The sequence below is a fragment of the Aythya ferina genome (genome assembly GCF_964211825.1).
Source record: "Aythya ferina genome assembly, chromosome: 16".
NCBI classification, from domain to species: domain Eukaryota; kingdom Metazoa; phylum Chordata; class Aves; order Anseriformes; family Anatidae; genus Aythya; species Aythya ferina.
Genome location: NC_140315.1, coordinates 5,859,714 through 5,879,342, shown reverse-complemented (window position 1 = coordinate 5,879,342; position 19,629 = coordinate 5,859,714). Strand labels below are relative to the sequence as shown.

The 19,629-nt window shown below is 35.4% G+C and overlaps 1 long non-coding RNA gene across 5 annotated transcripts in view; it reads right to left on the bottom strand.

Annotated features, from left to right (window-relative positions):
* Window positions 1-19,629, bottom strand: part of LOC311445447 — a 68,646-nt gene that overhangs the window by 21,657 nt on the left and 27,360 nt on the right. For 4 of the 5 annotated variants that reach the window (XR_014698412.1, XR_014698413.1, XR_014698414.1 and 1 more), the window contains exons 2-7: window positions 19,015-19,119; window positions 12,029-12,210; window positions 10,177-10,339; window positions 8,567-8,609; window positions 2,048-2,196; window positions 207-340 (exon numbers count right to left, since the gene is read on the bottom strand). This is a non-coding gene — a long non-coding RNA (uncharacterized lncRNA). Of the gene's footprint in view, window positions 1-206; window positions 341-2,047; window positions 2,197-8,566; window positions 8,610-8,632; window positions 9,034-10,176; window positions 10,340-12,028; window positions 12,211-19,014; window positions 19,120-19,629 lie in introns of those variants that run through there. The other variant, XR_014698416.1, reaches the window with a different exon arrangement.

Here is a 19,629-nt window from a genome sequence, read left to right as displayed (position 1 = left end):
CAAAAGAACATTTAATATAGGATGGCAAAGTAACTGCTGCAAACATTTTTATAACTTTCATTTTATCATGAAACAACTGATGAATTACTGTAACAGAACAATGGAGTACCACCTCGGCCTAAAAAGGATGGCTTAACATAAAATTCTTCCAGAAAAAGGATAGCAGTTCTACATCTTAATTACAATCACCATTAGCTGTTACCCACCATTTGATTAGCTGGTAATAAAAGCAAGGCTCTTTCTTATGAAAGCAAACAGCAAGGTCACTTTGCATTCTTGCCATTAGCTGTGAATGTTGCTGTGTGGGCAGGGCAGGGATAAAACTAGTGATAGGCAGAACCTGAAAACAAGCAAACAAAAACAAAAACAAAGCTAAAAATAGTCAAAATAATTTACAGAGGTGACTCAAACAGTCAACTACCACAGGAGAAAGAAACTAAATTCGTCATTGTCAAATACCCATTCAAAATGAAAACAGACTGAAGCAAAACTGTCAGAAAATTCTTTACCGTTTTGTAATGATCACACAGACCCATAACACTAGACAGAGTCCAAATGTTTCAGTGACTAACTTCAAACAATAGCTGGGCTGTTTAAAAGCACAACAACAGGGAATGATGTTTGCCTGAAGGCATACTGAATTAATGTAAATTGCTTTCAAATGCGTATTCGCATTTGAAAAATAGATATTAAACTGGGCAAGTGGAAGTTACTGTTAGAGCCACGTAACATTTGGTCACCCGTACCTCAGCCGTTCATCAATAAGCACACAGAGGCAGCTTACATTCAGTGTGAAAGACAACAAAAGGGGTGTCTAGTTGGGTCTAAGGAAAGATTACTCAGTTTGCTCTTCCTACCTTAGAAAGGTCTTAAGACTTAGGAGTCTGCATCTCCTTTATGAGCCTTCCCAATTACCACCTGACTAGACTCCCTACGTATTTCCTCCCAGTGAGACACTTTACTACCAGTCACATCCATGGCCTTTAGTCATGCTGCCACAGTGCCTTTATATCAGCCTAAGCACTGACCTTTAAGAAGTTAGAAATGTTATTTCAATTTTAATTCTCTGAGTTTAATGTCTCTGGAAGTGATTAACAGCACTGGCTTAATGTCATTAGGTCCTTGCACATTTGCTCACCACCTTCTGCTAATGTAACTTAATCATTACATGCTGCAACACCCCTGAGTTTCTATTTCTAGTTCAGTGAGATTATTAAACTACTAATAAGCAGCAGCATACTGCATCATCAGTGGGTTTTGTTGCTCTTAAAGGCAAAATAATTAAGTCAGAGATTAATTTTGTTCTGTTCTTCTTCATCTGTACAATGGAGACCCCATAGTTACTGTTGTGAGAAACAGCTAGGCTTTTTCACAACAACAAAAATTATTTTCCTGTCTGTTAATTTACTGTCGCATCAGTAACAGTAGATCTTCACTATTTCTTCATCAAAGTGTGGGTCAACAATCCTACCCAGTGAGGAGAGTACTGCAATGGAAGGCATCTGGTTTCAATTTCCAGATGCTAGCCTCTTAGGTGGGTTTGGGGGAGTACATAGAGTGCCCTCTATGTACTTTGGATATTTCTGTAAATTATCGAAAGATTTACCAATGATAAATGCTGTGCAGTAGCCAGCTGTTAAATTTTTTGGTGAAACAACAGAAAAACAACAAAGAAAAAAACAAAGATAATAAAACAGGAAAAAAAAAAAAAAAAAAGAAAAGGAAAAAGAGGAAATAAAATATTATCAGGCCTTCTTTCAGCAAGGGTAAAAAGCCCACACTGAAATAAATTTTCCAAAATCAGATTGCACAGTATCTAACCTAGCCAGTCATTTTGGCTACGCCTTGACCAACTATCTCGGTACAGCCCAGAGACAAATCCAGCATCTTACACTCTGGCTCTAGACTGAAGGGTGCCAGCTGACCCTCCAAGCAAGCAGCATCACCAAGCCAATGTGGGAAAGGTGGGGGAGACTGCCTCAAAGTACCTGAAAAATATACTAACTTTGCATTAGGGGGAAAAAGGGTGGGAAGAAGGTGTACTTACACTTTGGGACAGGGAACTCTCACTGTTGCTTTAGCAGCAGAATGACTTTGCTACTACCAGGCAGGTGTGCACAGCCCGTCCTTTTTCCTGGCATTGGTGGCTGCACTTTGTGGTGGTACTATAACTTGTTAGTCTGCGAAGAAAAAAAGCTAGCAAGAACATTTTCTGTTTAGCCATCACATGCATAAAATGATTAGCAAGACACCTTATTAAGTCAAAGTAAGACCAAAAAAATCCACATAATAATAATAAAATATATATATATAAAATCAAAGTACCTTTGACATATATAATTTGTTCTGCTGGCTGGGTAGCTGTGAAGCTGCACTGCCATCTACAGGAAGCGCCTCCTCTTCCTCCACCCAGCACAGCTGCACCCTACCATGAAGGCAGGCATCTCATGTCACAGCCCCACTCCATCATCTTCTTGGCAGTTTCTACGAGTTTTTTTAGAACAATTCTTCATAATTTTGGGAGACAGTTACATTCGAGTGGATATATCAAAATGTGCTTGCTTTTGCAGCATTATATACACAAATTAATATTTGAGTTACTCTGCTCCAAGGTCTCAGTTATATTATGGAGCCTAATTAGTAAAAATGTACCCAGTGCAGTATTTTTACTCTCTCTGCTTTTATCTGCTGGGCATGGTACATTTCATATGCCCTGCAGAAACAGTACTTTTCTTCTTACATTAACTGTTTAATGCACAGACAATTTTTACTTGCAGAAGATACTCAGAATGCATGCTTCCATTTAAGCAGAAATCATCTGTTTCATATAACCAAATTATCTGAGGACACTGTTAGAGGCAACTATAGAATTCTTCAATATTATCTATTTCATGATTCTTCCATAATTAGTAACTTTTAGTTGTGTTTTTGTTGTTGTTGTTTTTAGATTGGCACCTGTTTTGTGTTTGCAGAAAGGATTTTTAGTAAATGTTCCTTGCCTTTAAATATTATTGCCTTTCATGTGCTCACCTCAGGAAAGCACAAATTGACTGAAGTTCACACAGCTTTCAATGGTATAGAAATATTGAGGAAAAAATTTGCTTCAGATCAGTATGTGAATCTAGAAAAAAATTACACTCCAGTTTTAGCAAACCCATCTACTTCACATGCCTATTTCAAGACGTCTTGAAATGATTCCAGGTCAGCTTTGCAAAAATTAAATATTGTGGTAATTAAGCAGAAAGACAAATAAATATTACATTAATTTCACAGTTAGGCAATTTAATTTAGTGGCAAAAATACTTTCAATATATAGCAACATCATACCTTAAGATATTTTATCTTAACAAAATTTTACATTGGATATTATGAGACAAGTTAGTGACTAGTACCCATAATATTCTTATTAGAGGAAAGCTAAGCATTAACTGGAAATTTAATTCTCATATACTAAAAATTAAAAAGGAAAATACATGTAAGTGCAAATTATCGATGGCACCGGTCACACGAGTAATTCCTAAAATGGGCATAGCTCTTATGATAATGCAATCTTTTGTAAAGCCACATACAGGATTCCCTGTGCCCCTGCAAGTTGTGCAAGAAGAGCAATGTATACTTGCAAGTGTCAACAGTTTGAAAAGATTTCTGGAACCCGCACAGAAATCTCTAATAGTTGTGCAAGTCAATTAGCAGACTGAGAATTTGCAGGCACAGTATCTAAAGAGACATTTTCTTAGCTCTAAAAATTGAAGCTTCCAGATTAAGCAATCTGGAAGATTCCAAAAAGATATTGTTTGCATGTAGCAAAACATTAATAAACAGCTAAATCTAATTATTGCAAAAACATACACACTCCAGCTGTAAATTTCTCTCTAACCATACCATTACAGCCTTACCAGTGAAAACAGAAGTGTCAGTGCTAATGTAAACTCAGCTGCTGATATATATTCATTAGATTCAGAAAAGCTTCAACATTTCTTCTTCTAACTACGTCAAATTTTATCTCAGTGTCATTGGCCACAAATCATCATAGTTATAATCTGCTATACCAAAACATAACATTTTGCGACACCCAGATGTATTGCCATTCTTGTTTCTTAGTCCATAAAAATCACCTGGAGAATTGTATCAAGAAGACAACTGTGGCTTTCAAACAGCATCTGGGAAGCAGAGAGGCAAAAAAACGTCCAGATGCTCTGATCAGACAAAACAGTTGTTTTGGTGCTGGTGGCTCTGAACGTGACCTCAGAAACATCTGACAAACTCTAACCCTGCAAAAGTGCAGGGATTCAGCACTAGATGAACAGACATGAAAAAGGTGTGATGTATGAGGATACCTGGGGTCCTGCTCATGGCCTTTCCTAGCTGAATACTGTATATTATGCTTGGCCTAGCTCAACAGAAAGGCACATAAATAACATAAGCGAACACCTCCTCTGGGTCAAATTTAGACTGTAAGGTGAAACTACTACAATATTACCACAAATGTGATGACAGGCTAAGGTTTAAGAGGATAACAGTTTACTTCGTCTCTTTTGAGAGTTGCAAAGAAGATAAAAACATAAATGATTGTATCAGGAATTTGCTAATATAAACCAGAAAAGGTGTTCCTGTTACTGCTGTGGAGACCTCTCTGACAGAGCATCCACTGATGAATTAGCCTACTACTGTTCTGCTCTGCCCAAACCTAAATTTATTCACTTCCTGGGAACCTTAAACTAATGACAAAAGATGAGGAAGCAGAAGAAAGAGAAGGAAAGAGATTAACTATGGACCATCCTTTATTTTATATTGAAATTTAAGCAACAAACACTCAGCTCTCAAGAGCTATCTTCAGTAACAGTGAGTGTAATTACAAGTGCCTTTCTGATTGTACAGACGTGCTGAACCAAGAGCTCTGTAAATTGGCCTGATCACCTCTGCAATGATCCTGGCAGAAGGATGACTAGCTATTTAAATCAATAGAATTTTTATGTTTGATCATAATCTGGCCAAAGTATGAGAGAAAGAAGAGTTTCTTTATTAAGATGTGCTTTGTGATTAACATGCAATTTGAGTTCTGAAACTAAATTTTTCAGTCTGGTCTGTATTAAAGTAGTGTGTTATTACAAAAGGGGTCTTAAGAAAACTCACTATGGCTCAACTCAGTAATATGTTTCATCCACCTTTATAAAGGCAAAATTAATTTCCAAAAGGGAAAAGAAAAAATGCATTTGTAAGCATTGCTAAGCATGGAGTTTAGGAAGATATTTGCAGGAGCAGGGGAACAGCAGCCCCAGAATGGGTACCTGAGCACTGCCAACTCAGATGACTGGAATTTCTGTTACACAATTCAAGGCTGTTCTAAAGTATTCTTCTATTATTAGCACTTAAATTAGCTTCATTGTGAAACAGTAATTAAACAGCAGGGGAGATTCACTGCTTTAGCCTTTTATTCTTGATTCTAATTTACATGATTAAATTCTAACTTATTCGCTGATTACCTTCTTGCTTAACACGCTTTAGGTTCTCACATTTTTTCCTTCTGCCCTTGCTTCTTTTTCTGGGTGTAGCAGTTTTTGCCCTCACCAGTCCATAATCTTCAGCATACTTACACATATTATTCTGTTAGCATAATGAAGCATAAATAAATGAATCAAATATTAATGTATGTAAGCACTTTAACAAACACATGCACACACAAAAAAACAAATATGGTTCTGGCAGACAAATTTGGGAACATGAAGTGAAAGGCTTAGTCAACAACTTCCATAAAACTCCTGAAGATTTGTCCAGGATACATATTAAAACCCTTTAAAGGACCTTTGCCAATTTAGTGGATATAAATTCAAATTTATTTTCTGATCCATGGATAAGCAATAAGATAAAACTTCTATGTGGAAAAAAAGGTTACATTTGCTTTGTAAGTCTGCACGGTTAATCAAAAATGGAGATATATTCTCACAGCATACAGTTTTTGAAGAAGTGAATAATAATTTTATATTTTTATTGCTGAACTAATTCTAGCTCTCTTTCACTTCAATTACCTTTTCAAGTTCTTCAATTTTTCTTAAAATTTATACCTTCACACTGCTTTTTAATTTGAGAAGACTACTAAGCATTCTAAGCATTAATACCACCTATACTGGATTATACAGACCAGTACCAACACTGAAATTATGATGTGGCAGATATTTTTTTACCTAAAAGTAAAAGGTATTATATTATAAGGTATTTTATTATTATTAATATATTATTATTATTAAGGTATTATATTATAAGGTATTTTATTAATCCAGCAATGTAAGGTTTGTTAAAAAGCTGGTGGTCTTTAAGGCCCCTTCCATCCCAAGCCTTTCTATGATTCTATGACATAAGAACTTTATTCTATTGTCTAACACTCTTTTTCCTAGCACCCTTAGCAGGATTCCATTTTACTGTTCAGACCCAGAACAGAAAAAAACCTGTAAATGATCCAAAAAATTAGGTCCATGTTACAGGCCTTGGGGATGGGCAAAATGGCAGACTTCTCAAAGATGACTGAGAAAGGATTTAATTGGAAAGCTTTGAAATGAGGGCAGTTGGAAATAAGTGTTTTAGTTATGTGCTCATGGCTGATCATTCACTGATACTATGCAACATAACCAGCACTTTCATTCTAGCTTTTACAGATGTATAAAAAGTATTTCTGACAGAGATAAATATAAATGAGAACATACTTCTCTCAATCAGTTGGCCTAGCAGTCTAACACACTTTATTTTGACTTGCAATCTCCCCCATACACACTCCCCTTTTTTTCTTTTCCCCAGAGGTTAGAAAACAAAAATGTATCTTTAAGATACTGAAGTGTTTACTGTGCTGCAGCATAAAGAAGTACTCTGCTCTTCTATGGTATTTGTACAATTAGATGACAGCAAAGGTAAACAATACAATTAAAGATATAATCTACCGTCAAAATCCAGTCTTTCCTCAGAGTTGGAAATTAACGTGATCCTAAATGTATTTTTATAGCACATTATTTTTAAATAAATGTTTCAGTTTAGATTGATTTTTTCTTTGACAATGCTGAATATCACACTTAAAGCACAAATATTTTATTTTGTGCTCATCACAATGTCACTGAAATTGATTGCTCTTTCTTTATGCTTCTAAACAATTCATGTACAAAAGATTTAACAAGACAGCCTCGTATTTTTCTGCATTCCTATTTTACTGTTCATTTGTGAATCATTTGTCTTGCAAATAAATACAACTGTGGTATTTTAGTTAGATTGTAGTAACAAATGGTTTTATCTTATTGAAGTAAATGTATCCCCAAAGCCAACCCCACCTTGCTGAATCAGCCATTAAATATGCAATATTTTTTCAGTGAATTTAAATACCTGCTTGCATGTGTAGCTGCACTGATCACGTATGAATGTTTTTTCATCTCTGTGAGTTGTCTAGTGCTGAGTAAGAGCATAACAGTCATGAAAAACAGCTTCACAGTTACTGTATGTAATTGCCACAACCATGTATAAATGCAGATTTTGCAAGTGGACACCTGAACAGTTATTAAAAGCAATTAATTATAATGGTAAATTTTGGATTTCCATAATATTTAACAAGAGTTAGACTGGGGATAGCTTTGAGTAATGCATTTATTCTAGAGTAAAACACACAAAAAAGAACCTTCTCTATTCTCTGCAATAGGTGTAAAATTGATAAATAAATTGACAAACAGGCAACACAGGCAATTTCTCAAAAGAATTTGGATGACTAAACTTCCAGTAAGACACTAAGTTCCCAGAGAAATTAAGCAGTTTAACAAATCAAAAATCCTTTTGAAAAGTCCAGTAATTTTCTGCTTTTATCCACACAAAAAGATTAATTTCAAAATGCTACCCAAAGTAGCAAATAATATAAAAACAGAAATTGAAAAAAATACACAAACAAAGGAATTGTACATATGTAGATAATTCAATTTCTACCTTTAAATACTTAATATATTTAAATGGGACCTTTATTTGAAAATACAAATAGATACTGAAGACCTCTCTCTATGCCCAAATATTTTTAATATAACTTTTTCATACATTTTCAAAAATCTAAATTTTTTATCTAACTTTGTTCATATTGGACACCTACACCACTTAAAATACAGTAAATATGCTATTTTTCTAAGACACTGATTTCTTAATAAATCTCCAATGCTATTGAGGGTTGTACAAGAACATCTTTTTCCTAAAGAGAAGTGAATTTACACATGAAATATATGTATGGTGATATTTGAATCAAGCGCTCTTCCAAACAAGAATAGGTCAAAAATTTAATACATGAAATCCCCAGAAAATTATGGGGGCTTCTATTGAAATAACTGTGGTTTTAACAAGGGGAAAACAAACAAACAAACAAACAAACAAAAACTTTTAAACAGTATTGTAATTTAAATTTATATTTTCAGAATCAACCTGTATATCAATAGTGTTTGAAACTGATGACAAAGGAAAAAAAAAATATTTTCTGCATATAGAATGAAAATGAGTTTATACGGTAGTTTATTTTTTACATTCTGGGAGAAGACCTCAATTAGCTAAGATACATTACCGTTTATTGTATCACCTGCAATGTTCTGTAACTGTTATAGAACCTAAAAATAATATTAGATATTGTTAAAATCAAATTTAGAATTTTAAGAGTTTTAATGTTTTAAGTACAGTAAAACCATCATCTGCTCAGCTGATTAGGTCAAACTTAAAGTTAATTTACACTTTACTAATTAATGAAATTACATGTATTTCTTTAAATTATAAGGACAAAGTGCTCAGCAACTAAACACTGAACAATTTCAGACTAAGATGTAAAAACTGATTTTCCATATGCAAAAACATATATATATATTTAAGTATTCAATATATTTTAGTGCCTTGTATAGCTAGATGGAGTTTTTAAGCAGAGTTGAGAACAAAGCAATTTGAGAGATGAAATGGCTTCATGGAGATCTGGGCTATTTTTGTGGCTTTGAGAAGTAACTCCTCCATACAACCTGGATGTAGGTTTTTGTGAGGTACCTCCTTACAGAAAGACAGAAGATCACACAGGTACCAAGGAGAGAAAAAAAAAATAAAAAATCAGCTAAATACTTGATACTTTGTATTTTAAACAAATTAAAACATCAGCCACAAGATGTCACCACATCTCCTTGTAGGGGAAACATGTAAATCAACAACGAACACTTTTTCCATAGAAATATTCCGTAATGCTGAAGTCACATATATTTTATATCATTATAAGCAGTGAAAATTAGAAACACTTCATCCCTAATTATTATTATTATTAAATTATTTTTCCCCTCTCTTTAAACTCAGCCAAATCACTTTTTTGTGCAATAAAGGTACTATAATGTGGACACTGGTATTTTGGCACATTTTCTCCATGCTTCTGTAGCACATGCATTGTCATCCTACCACTTTGAGCAAATTTGGCCCGGTAAATACAACATCCATATGTTTTTTTCACATATAAAAATATTAAAATAATATATGCTTACAAGCTCTGCTTATTTGACAGAAATGCAAAATTCACACAGACCTAAACATCCAACAGCAACAGCCCTCAGAACAACCAAAATCTAAACATTAGCTGAAAATGCCCAAAAGGCTAAAGAATTTTACTTGGCTGATTATGATGCACATTTCCAGAATCTGCAAGTCAAATTGATGAAGCATAAAATCATTAAAATAATTCTAAATTATTAATCAGGAATTATTATTATTATTATTTATTTCATCTTGTAGGTGGATATGATCAGATGTGCAAGGAGAGGAAATGAACAGGTGTAATTCCATAATAAAAGTGATACAACACTAGGCATTGATAGTGGGAAAAGAAAGGGAAATTTTTTCTTGTTCTTCTTCCCCAGAAACTCACATCACACATGAATGTCATCAAAATTACACCAACACTGGCAATCAGCACAGTCTAATAAGAGCAGAGAGAAACAGCAGTGTTGAGGACCAAACATGTACATAGGTTTTGAACTATGCTATCAAAGTCCTGGGTAACACTAGGCGCATTCTTGAACATTTCTAGTCAACTCATTAAAAAAATAATTTAGTTTACTTGCACCAGACTTCTCTCCAAGATGTGAACCACTTCCCCATTAATTAAATTTTGCAGACAATACGTAAGATGAAGTATTTTCACATGTTAAATACCTGTATGTGCATTCACATGGTTATGCAGGAGAGTAGCTGAATGAAAAGTCTAAAGGTGACACACGATATTTTTCTTCAGAACTAATTTTCATGTGATGGTTAATACTTGATATGCTGAGTGAGGTGAATGTGCACAAATCACATTTGAAGACTGCTTTTTCTCCTGTGAGAACAAAGATACATTTAGATCATGAGCCACAAAATAATGACTTTACGTTTCAAAGATAGTACCAATTTCAATATAGTTCTTCTGGTTTTGGTAAAAAATACTTCACATTTTACATAAAAGAGCTTCAAAATACATTACAAGAGTCAAACTGTTGGACAGAGATTATTTTTTCCATTTAAGACTTAAGCATTTCACCCCCAAATAGTGCTATGTGTTAGTGATACAGTTTAGTACCTAATTCCAGGGATCCTAACTCCTACTCTAGCTCTCACCTCTGAGGCAGGATGAAAGTTCTTCTCTTCATAGCATCATTAAGATGCGGTTCATCAAGGTACCTATAAACTATACAATACATTTCTTGATGTCAACTGTGTAACTAGTGCTAAGTTTAAAGATTTGGATATTTCAAGCTAAACTATTCTCAGCATTCTGGTAGTCCCAAATCAGTAAAGTGTATGTAAAAGCCTATTTAAAATTACGTTGATTTTACGGAAAGAAAGATTCATACCTTGATGAATTCATAGAAGAATAAAGTTATGCTTTGTGAACTACATAACATTTCCAAGTTCTTATCACAGCAGTAATGAATTTCTTTAGAGAGTAACAAGTCAAGAGGAAATGTGCAGCACTTTCAGTTTTGAAAAAGATTTGAAACTGCAAAATGGCAAATATGTCATATTTGAAGAGCCTTTCCAGAACAGTTGTCTCAGCTCCCAAGTGCACTCTGTAATGATTTTCATGCTGAGACCAAAATGTATTTCATACAATGCTTTGTACCACACAGAATGTGCAGCTAACACTTCACTTCAATAACAGCAAACAAAACCACTTTATTGTTATTTATTCATTGTGGATTCATGCCCACACAATAGAACTTTGTTAGCTTTATTAAAGCTGCTCAAGTGTGCTTCCTATAAACACAGTAACTAAACCAAGGCACATTAACAACTGGCACAATATCCATACTTTAAACAACCTCCACCGACATACCTTAATATCCAGATACTATGACGCGCACATCCATAGACTATTCAACTCTACTGATGTCATCCAACTTTTACAGTACATACATACAGATTCTAGGGAAACAGACACTTATCCTTTCCCTTCTATGTCAGTCCTTGCCTTCTGCAGCACACTTCTACATTCCTAAAACGTTATAACAGCTATTCCCTGTTACTTTTATTGAGGTTCTGTGCGATACCTTGCTGACAGGCACTGGTATTTGCCTACCACTCTCAGCCAACAAGTTGGAATCCTTCTAAGTTCATTCATAAACCCATGAACACATGCATTTTGAACCTGAATGGACTAGGAAAGGCTAAATAAATTATTATTAGGTTTATTCAAAGGCATTTTTACACAGTTTTAACTTTGAAGTCTCCCTGGAGGTTTCAAATACTGCATTCTGTTCAAAAGACCATTAACTTCTAAATGCCATCCAAAATGGAGCTCCTGAACACAACAGAGATTACATCAACTTGAACAAATAAATTTAATAATTTAAGGATGAAGGGTATTCTTCCTTCTTTCAAATTTCCACAGAAAATTAGGTTTAATTTAACCTAAACTTAACAATTGACAGCATGAATATTTCATAAAAAATTCAACCTCACTGCTAAATTTAACTTAAAATATGTTATCTAAAAATGAACTACAAATATTATGCAGTCAACTCTTTACCTTTTTTTTCTGATGTGGAGCAGTCATTTGAGATTTTGGATGCTTGGGTTTTGGAACTTTTCTGCTTCATCATGCGTGTCTGACAAATCACCACTGGCTTTACAGCTCAGGCCTTTTGCTTCCCCAACAGCAAAAAAAATTTCTTTTCCTCCCTCCTCTTCAGATGGGGTCAGTTGCTGTACCTTAATTTCAAATGCAATGGCATCATTATCTCTGTCAATTTATTTAAATAAGAAACAGTTTTTCAACTTCCTTAATCAAAAGTTGCTAGTGGCAAAATAACTATCAACAGCAAGCAACCCACGAACTCATTTTCATCCTATGTATCATGGACAAAACTGCAACAAAAATTCACATTTAACATTCAGCAGTATATCCAGGCACTGAAGAGTTACAGAAATTGAGACCCAACTCTTCAAAATTTATCAAGTTTCTGAGCATCTTTTCGAGATTTTTTTCAGTACATTTGCCTTTTAAATGAAAAGGACAATTTTTTTTTTTTCCTTTGTCTTATGGCATGATATCATGTCATAAGACCATGACATTTTTTATTAATTGATAAGTTTGGATATGATCATACCTCAGAAACTATCTAGGATTGCCACCATGGCCTACCTCTAAAAGCCCATGCCTGAGGGATGGCAGAGAGCCAGGCTCCTCGTGTGTCGAACTAGTGGCACAGCCCTGTGACCGGGCTGTGGAATCAGCCTGATGTTTTGTCACAACGTGTCCTAGGTGAAGATCTCTCAGACTTAATTGTAGGCCCTTAACCTTCTGCTCCCGCTCAGCTGGAGACCGCAGGGCTGAGCTCAATTGGTTTCCCCACTTTCAAAATATTTAAAATGATTCCCATGTTTCTCATACGGAAATACTCCAGCCGCCTGCGCCTCACATTGCTGGAGTGCTCCTTAAGAGCTGGCTGACGGCTAGTACTGCAGCATCTCTTACACGGGGATCTCGAGTATTTTGCAAAATTGACTGAAGTACATTTGCAGAGGCAGTAGAGCAGTATGTAAGCATCATTGTACTATACTTTAGGTCAGGATTGGTTATTCAAGGAGAACAAGAAGTTTTACATTTAAGAGTTCTCCAAAGGTATTGTAAAAATATCTTTGAGGTAAACTGGCAAGATTTGAGACACTAACATTTAATCTTGTGTACCCTTCTAGAACAGCAATTTCCAACTCATATCATTAGTACAAAGTAGTAGCAAATGCTCCTTGTCTGTTTAGCTGTACTGTTCCATCAGACAAGGTGGTATTTTGCCCAGTGGCTATATTATACTGTGTTTTTCACAATATAGTTAGCACTGCTGCATATCCAGGAGCCACGTGTACCCTTTTCCACAGAATTTGGCCCAGACATTTTTGTGTTTTGTGTGCCTAAGATAGCAGGCACCATTGGAAGAGCCAGTGATCCAGATTACTGCAAAAGTTGTAGCCATGAAAAGTAACTCAGTGGGGTCATTATAACAAGTTGTAAGGATGACAAATTAAAATCTTCACATCTTGAAAAACAAATCTCATGACAAACCTGATTTGAGGTCATTGACTTTACTGGGCCTTATCTTCAGAGACAGAAGGTTCCTGTAATTCCCAAAAGTACCCTTAACAACAACTACTCCTATCTACAATTCTGCAGGCTCCTAAATGCAAGAATAATATATACTTTTTTTACACTTAATAACTGCAAATTAGTCATGACTAGTATGTTACATCGAATCAACACAAATCCAGAGCAATTATTTAAGGGAGAATATGCATTCCAGCAATTTACGGCTAATATTTCAACATAGTTACCACATTATTTGTAATCTACAGAATCTGTGGGCTCTCAAAACCAGAGAACAGGACACAGAATACACTATACATAAATAAAATTATGCTGCTGGTGACTGTAGCTGGAGATTATACTTCTTAGGCACCGGTCAGTCTTTTCAAATTGCTACGTATATCGTGCCATTGTGATAGTTGAAGGGCACTGAAGAAAAAAAAAATATAAAAATATATCCTGCTTTAGGTCATTAAAATGAGTTTCTCTGCACTTGAACAGTCATCAGGGTCCAAGAGCTGTCCTGCCTTGTACTTCTGCTTTATTAATACCAGCACCATCCACGAAGCTACAGTTAAAGGTCTGTAATTATTTCCATTATAAACTGATATTTTCAAGGATTTATAACTCAAGGATTATAAAGTGAAGGGCAGAATAGCCCTTCAGTTCATTTAGGTTGAATTTAAAGGAACCACTTGGATCAGCAATCTGCAAACTAAAGCACCATCTTATTATGTTTTGACACAATAAAGGTTAACAGCTCCGCAATGGCTGTTATGGTATGTTGTTTATGCAACCTCCAACTACCAAATACTGCTTATGGCATCTCTAACTGCAATCAGACTTCTACCCACTCCTCTACAGGGACTATTTGACTATTTCTTTCTAACAAAATATTTCTGCATAAAACATCATGAGAAGAATCGATTACTTTTTTTTTTTTTTTTTAAGTTGTAATGATATTTGGTGGGGTAAACATACTCAATACAAATTATTTTTATAGGAATATTTTAAAAGGAATATAAAGACATTCCATTTGCAAGAATTTTAATTTATACCAGTTCTCTTGTGCTAAAATAACATTACATAAAGAAACAAAATTCAAGCACAAAATTGCACATAAGTTCTTGATAAGAATCTAGCAGTGCATGAAGGTGAATATGCGGACAAACAAAAACCCTAAATCAGCAGAGTATATTCTACCCTTGGCTGCACTAAGGAAACATAGCAAACTTTGGTCTGATCCGCATTTTTCCCCTGAGTATGAACAGATCAACAGACTTTTTTAATGAGTAAAATATTGGGTTATTTATTCCGATTGCCAGACTTAAATCTGAATAGTGCCTTTTATAATATTTAAGATGTTTACTGCTTGTTATATGCAGCTGACTTTTTATAAAAGCTTCATTATGATGTAACATAAAGTATATTTGACCCTGAAGGTAGTTCAAAATCTTCAGTTTCACTCTCTTCCTGTGTTTTAGAAAATCATTTCAGATAGCTTTAGAGGCTGTATAGTGAGCCTTTATTGCGTATGTTTTGCACCTCCATCTTCGTATCAGAGGTCCTGAACTACCACCCTCTGATGCCAACAGAAGGATTGCCATCGATTTAAATGGGTTTGGAATTAGGCCCAGGATAGATAACCATGTGAAGCAATAACGGTGTGATTTATTTACACATTTCTGACCCGTCCAAAAAACTCTGAGTAAATCAAGGCTGTTGTACACTTGAGAAAAAAAAAAAAAAAAAAAAAAAAAAAAAAAAAAAAAAAAAAAAAAGAGAGAGAGAGAGACCAAAGCAAAAAGCCAAATAAATAAACGCCACTTTAACCTCACATGTTCATAATCATTCCGTTTTATGATATTCCTTCTCATAGTTGAAAACTCCATTCTTCTCTGGAACATGACTCCTGTTAGTCTACTAGGAAACCCAGTCTTTGTTGTGACTTATTTTGACAGTTTTAATATCATTTTCCACCTGGCATCTGGAAAGTTTTCCATTTTCACTTTCCTCCAATGTCTCAATTTTGTTTCCAAGTGTATGTCGTATTCACACTGCACCTGTCAGAGTGGTATCTCTGTGCCTTAACATGGGTCTGAAAACACGCACGCCTTTACTTTTGCTCTTACGCCAGGGACAATTGCTACTTTCATCACCTGTTTTGCAGTGCAATCTTGCTCCTATGAATAACAATGGCAGTAAATAACTATCTCTACACCATCACTCATTTCAGAGAAAATGAGTATAGTTTTATGATCTTCTAATTTATGAGGTTTCTTTAAATATTGTTCTGTTACCGAGTTATACTCACTAAATGGTGAAATCCTTTCACTTTACTTTCTGGTGCTGTTGTCAACTTTTTTTTTAGTGTTCCACTTTCACACTGATGAAGCACTACTTCAGAGAGCATAAAAAAAATTAATTAAAAAAAAAAAAGTGTGTCATCTAATCAGTGAGATAGATTAAAAAAAAATCTATATTTTTTGGATGCTGTTCTAAGCAACTGAAAGTAGCAGAGTCAGAAAAAACTTAGTGCTTCAGAGTGCTGGCCTAGAAGATTCTCAGGAGAAATTATACTTTCTGAATTTCAGAAAAGATACTGATCACTTGGAAAGAAGACTATTATTAAAATATTTTATCTTTTTCTTTTCTTTTTTCAGACATCTGGCTCTGAGATGGGAGATGCAGTTGATTCCAGCAGACATTATTTAGCATCCTGATTTGACTTGGATTTCTCATCTACACAAAACAGCACAAGAACCCATATAAGCCATATAAAAGCTGGTCAGACACAGAAACTTATATAGTCCTACCTGTATATACAACCCTACTTCTTTCTTTACTTATTCTCCAAAGCAAAGGGAAAATGAGAGCATAGCAAAGCAAAGACAAACAGAAGTCACTCTGGAGGGTATTCACTGACTAGTGTCTGACCCAGGTATTAATTACCACTTCTCTTTCTCAGTGCAAAGAGGAGGGTGAGGAGTGATGCAGAACCCTCTCAGAGGCACAGCAATTGCTTGGACTGTGCCATTAGCAAACAGTTGACTTGATGCAGGCTGTGCCTAAAGCACAGTGAAAGCTTTGCTTTGTTCTCTCCTTTGTGCTCCTCTTGGCTTTGAGAAGAAAAATCTCCTCTTTAAATACGAGTGGTTCTTGTAGAACCTAAACAACTTCTATTAAGTGAGAGGACTTAATGCTTTTATGTCTTGCCTATGCTTTTAAGATCTTGCTCCATACTGTTAACAATTATAATTATATAGCACGACAAAAAATAAATAAATAAATAAATAAATAAATAAAACAAGGCATAATAGCATACAGATGTAGGATATATAACAGGGGAAGCATTTAAGAGAAGCTTATTGGAGCTGAAAGTACCAGGGGCGATTGCTCAGACACAAGTCAGGGAAGTGGTCTAAAAATATTAACCATAATTGCAATTTATCTATTAACTGTTTCATCTAGCATTGCGATATATTTAGATCAAATTCTGCTATCCAGTAATGCATGGTTTGCTGCTTGTGGCAGACAGCAGATCTGTGTGCCTGGGTCTGTTTGGAAGAAGTGTATTTACTTGGGAAGCATTTTACTTCCATTTCAGAAGACATTAACATCGTTACAGTTAACTACACCTCAGTGACTTCCTCTGTTTTTACAGAATACTTTTTAATCCAAGAGATAGCAAAGAAAGTTTTAAAGACAACTCACCTTAGTTAGTTAGTAAAGGTTTTTGCTGCTGTTTGTGTAAAGGTCAAAGAGTTAAGTTGAAGAGGCAGAAAGTTTTCCTCTTGTTTTGACTAAACTGGAGGAAACGTGCTAGAGCTGTGCAGAATTTGATTGCCAAACACAAAGCGAAGATACACAGTGAGAAAGATAGTAAAGGTTTAACCCAACTGATGTAAGAAACAAAATTCAAGGATGCCTGTGTTTCCTTGCCTTTATCACACTGTTAATCTTTAATCAGGAAAACAGTTCTGAGAAGAGCTCTTTGTGCACAGCTAAACAGGCATCAGTGCTTGGAAGTTAATGGGATCACCAGAGAATGAGACTATTAAATCATTGTCCTAATAAATCAATAAGTGAGATGTACAACCCAAAGGAGTTCAAATTCTGCTTCCACGTGGATATGCAGCAAGTGCACATTAAACCTTGCAAAATCAGCAGTAAGGAACTGGTTGGCGGGTTCAGAAGAGCAGTGGCTTCCTGTGCAAGTTTTTTCCAGCTCAGATCACAAATCTGTACAGATGCTGAAGCTTCTGAGGATCCCAAATTGAGCTTCTCAGTTTAAAAATCCAGAAAAATCTAGGATGGACTACAGAATTTAAGGACACGTATATACTAGTGTGGTTTCACTGACGGCAGGTGATTTACTCCTTGATATTTATCAGCAGAGAAACCTTAAATCTTAGTCTTCCTTCCAGCCAATGACAAATCATCACTTAATGTCCAAAGCTAGATAGCCCTGTGCATCTCTATCAGGAACTTGTATCAGTAATACCTATACCAAGGAGCCATAGGTGTAAATCTTTCATGCTTCTGTAAGAATAAACAAAGTCAGCTTTATAGTACTCCTCTTTATAATCTTTTTGAACAGCAAGATGAGCAAGTGCCTAGAAAGCAAATGAGAACAGCTAAGTGACTGGTGTTTTGTGAATAATACTTTGTTCATACTTTGTTCAGAGCTGTCTCTACTAACTTACAGTCTGTTGATCTGTCATTCATACCCTTGTTTTGTGCTGTCTTGGTGATATCTAGGCAGAGTGCCGTGTATGTTTTTGCCCCAGATAAGGAGGTACTGCCTTCGTGCTATCACAATGCAAATTCATGAACTTTACAAGGTTAACACATGGATGACTTGTTTTTAATTTCTTTGCAGGATGCAAGTTGGTTGTTATTCATATTAGTTTAAGCTCACATATAAGAGGTTCTTCTTTAAATAAACAATAGTCATATAATTATGAATCATCCTGAATAAATAAATTTGAAGACAGGTTCAGATGGTAGGTAAACAGAAGTATGTACAGCAAAATCAGAATTCTGTCTTCTCAGAAGGACAAGAAAAAAGTACGATCTCTAGGGCTCAGCTGCACCCTTGACCTCTTTACTGGGTGTTTTTTTATAGCAAAAGTCATACTTGTGGGATTGTCTGTTAGGAACCATTTACACTGGCCAAACAAGAATGTTTTTACATCAAAAAATCCCCTTGTGGTCTACCCAAGTTGCCATCTTCCTATTAGAAATGAGCTAAGAATACATGTAGACTATGTAGGATTTCACCTGACCTATTAACACTTACATCAGGATTTACCAATAAACACAGGCTCTATTTCAGAGGTAATTGGTTTTTGTAATGTTGATTTTCCTGCAGCAGTCAGGTTCAAGAACCGATAGGTATGTAGTGCTTGACATAGGCACGCTTGCCTTCTGACCTTTAGATGTAGCCTGGCTTTATTTCTGCACAATCAGCTTCTCTCTCCTCTTGTTGTCACTTCCAGTGTTACAAAGCGCTTGAAATATTCATCAAAGCTGTTTTCCTGGGAAAAATATAGAACAAATCTTACTTGAAACAGAAAGCACAGTTCAGCCCAAGTTGGTGCTTTTGTACCATCAAAGCAGAAAACGGGTTATAGCAAGTGTTTTTCATTTCAAATAAGAATATACTATTTGCATTACAATAATCTAAAGAGTACCCAGCAGGGACTGTCTGTGGCACCGAACATAAATATAGTAAGAGATAACGATCTTGTCTAATTAGGTTTTAAACTCCTCAGGCCAGGAGCTATCAATCAAACTAAGAAGAATACACAAGAAGAGAGAAAAGTTGGCATCATCAGCTCCCAACCCCCTTCCCACAGAGAAGATGGGTGTAAAGTTACACATCCAAAGTCAAATAGGAAATCCATAGCAGAGGAAGACACAGAACCTAAAATTATGAGTCTGTACCCACTCTTAGCGTTCAGAGCCACCCTTCTTTAAAGTTGGCTCATGAAGAACATACAGATCCGAGTCCAGTAGGCCAGATTGCATGCAATGAGCAATAAAAA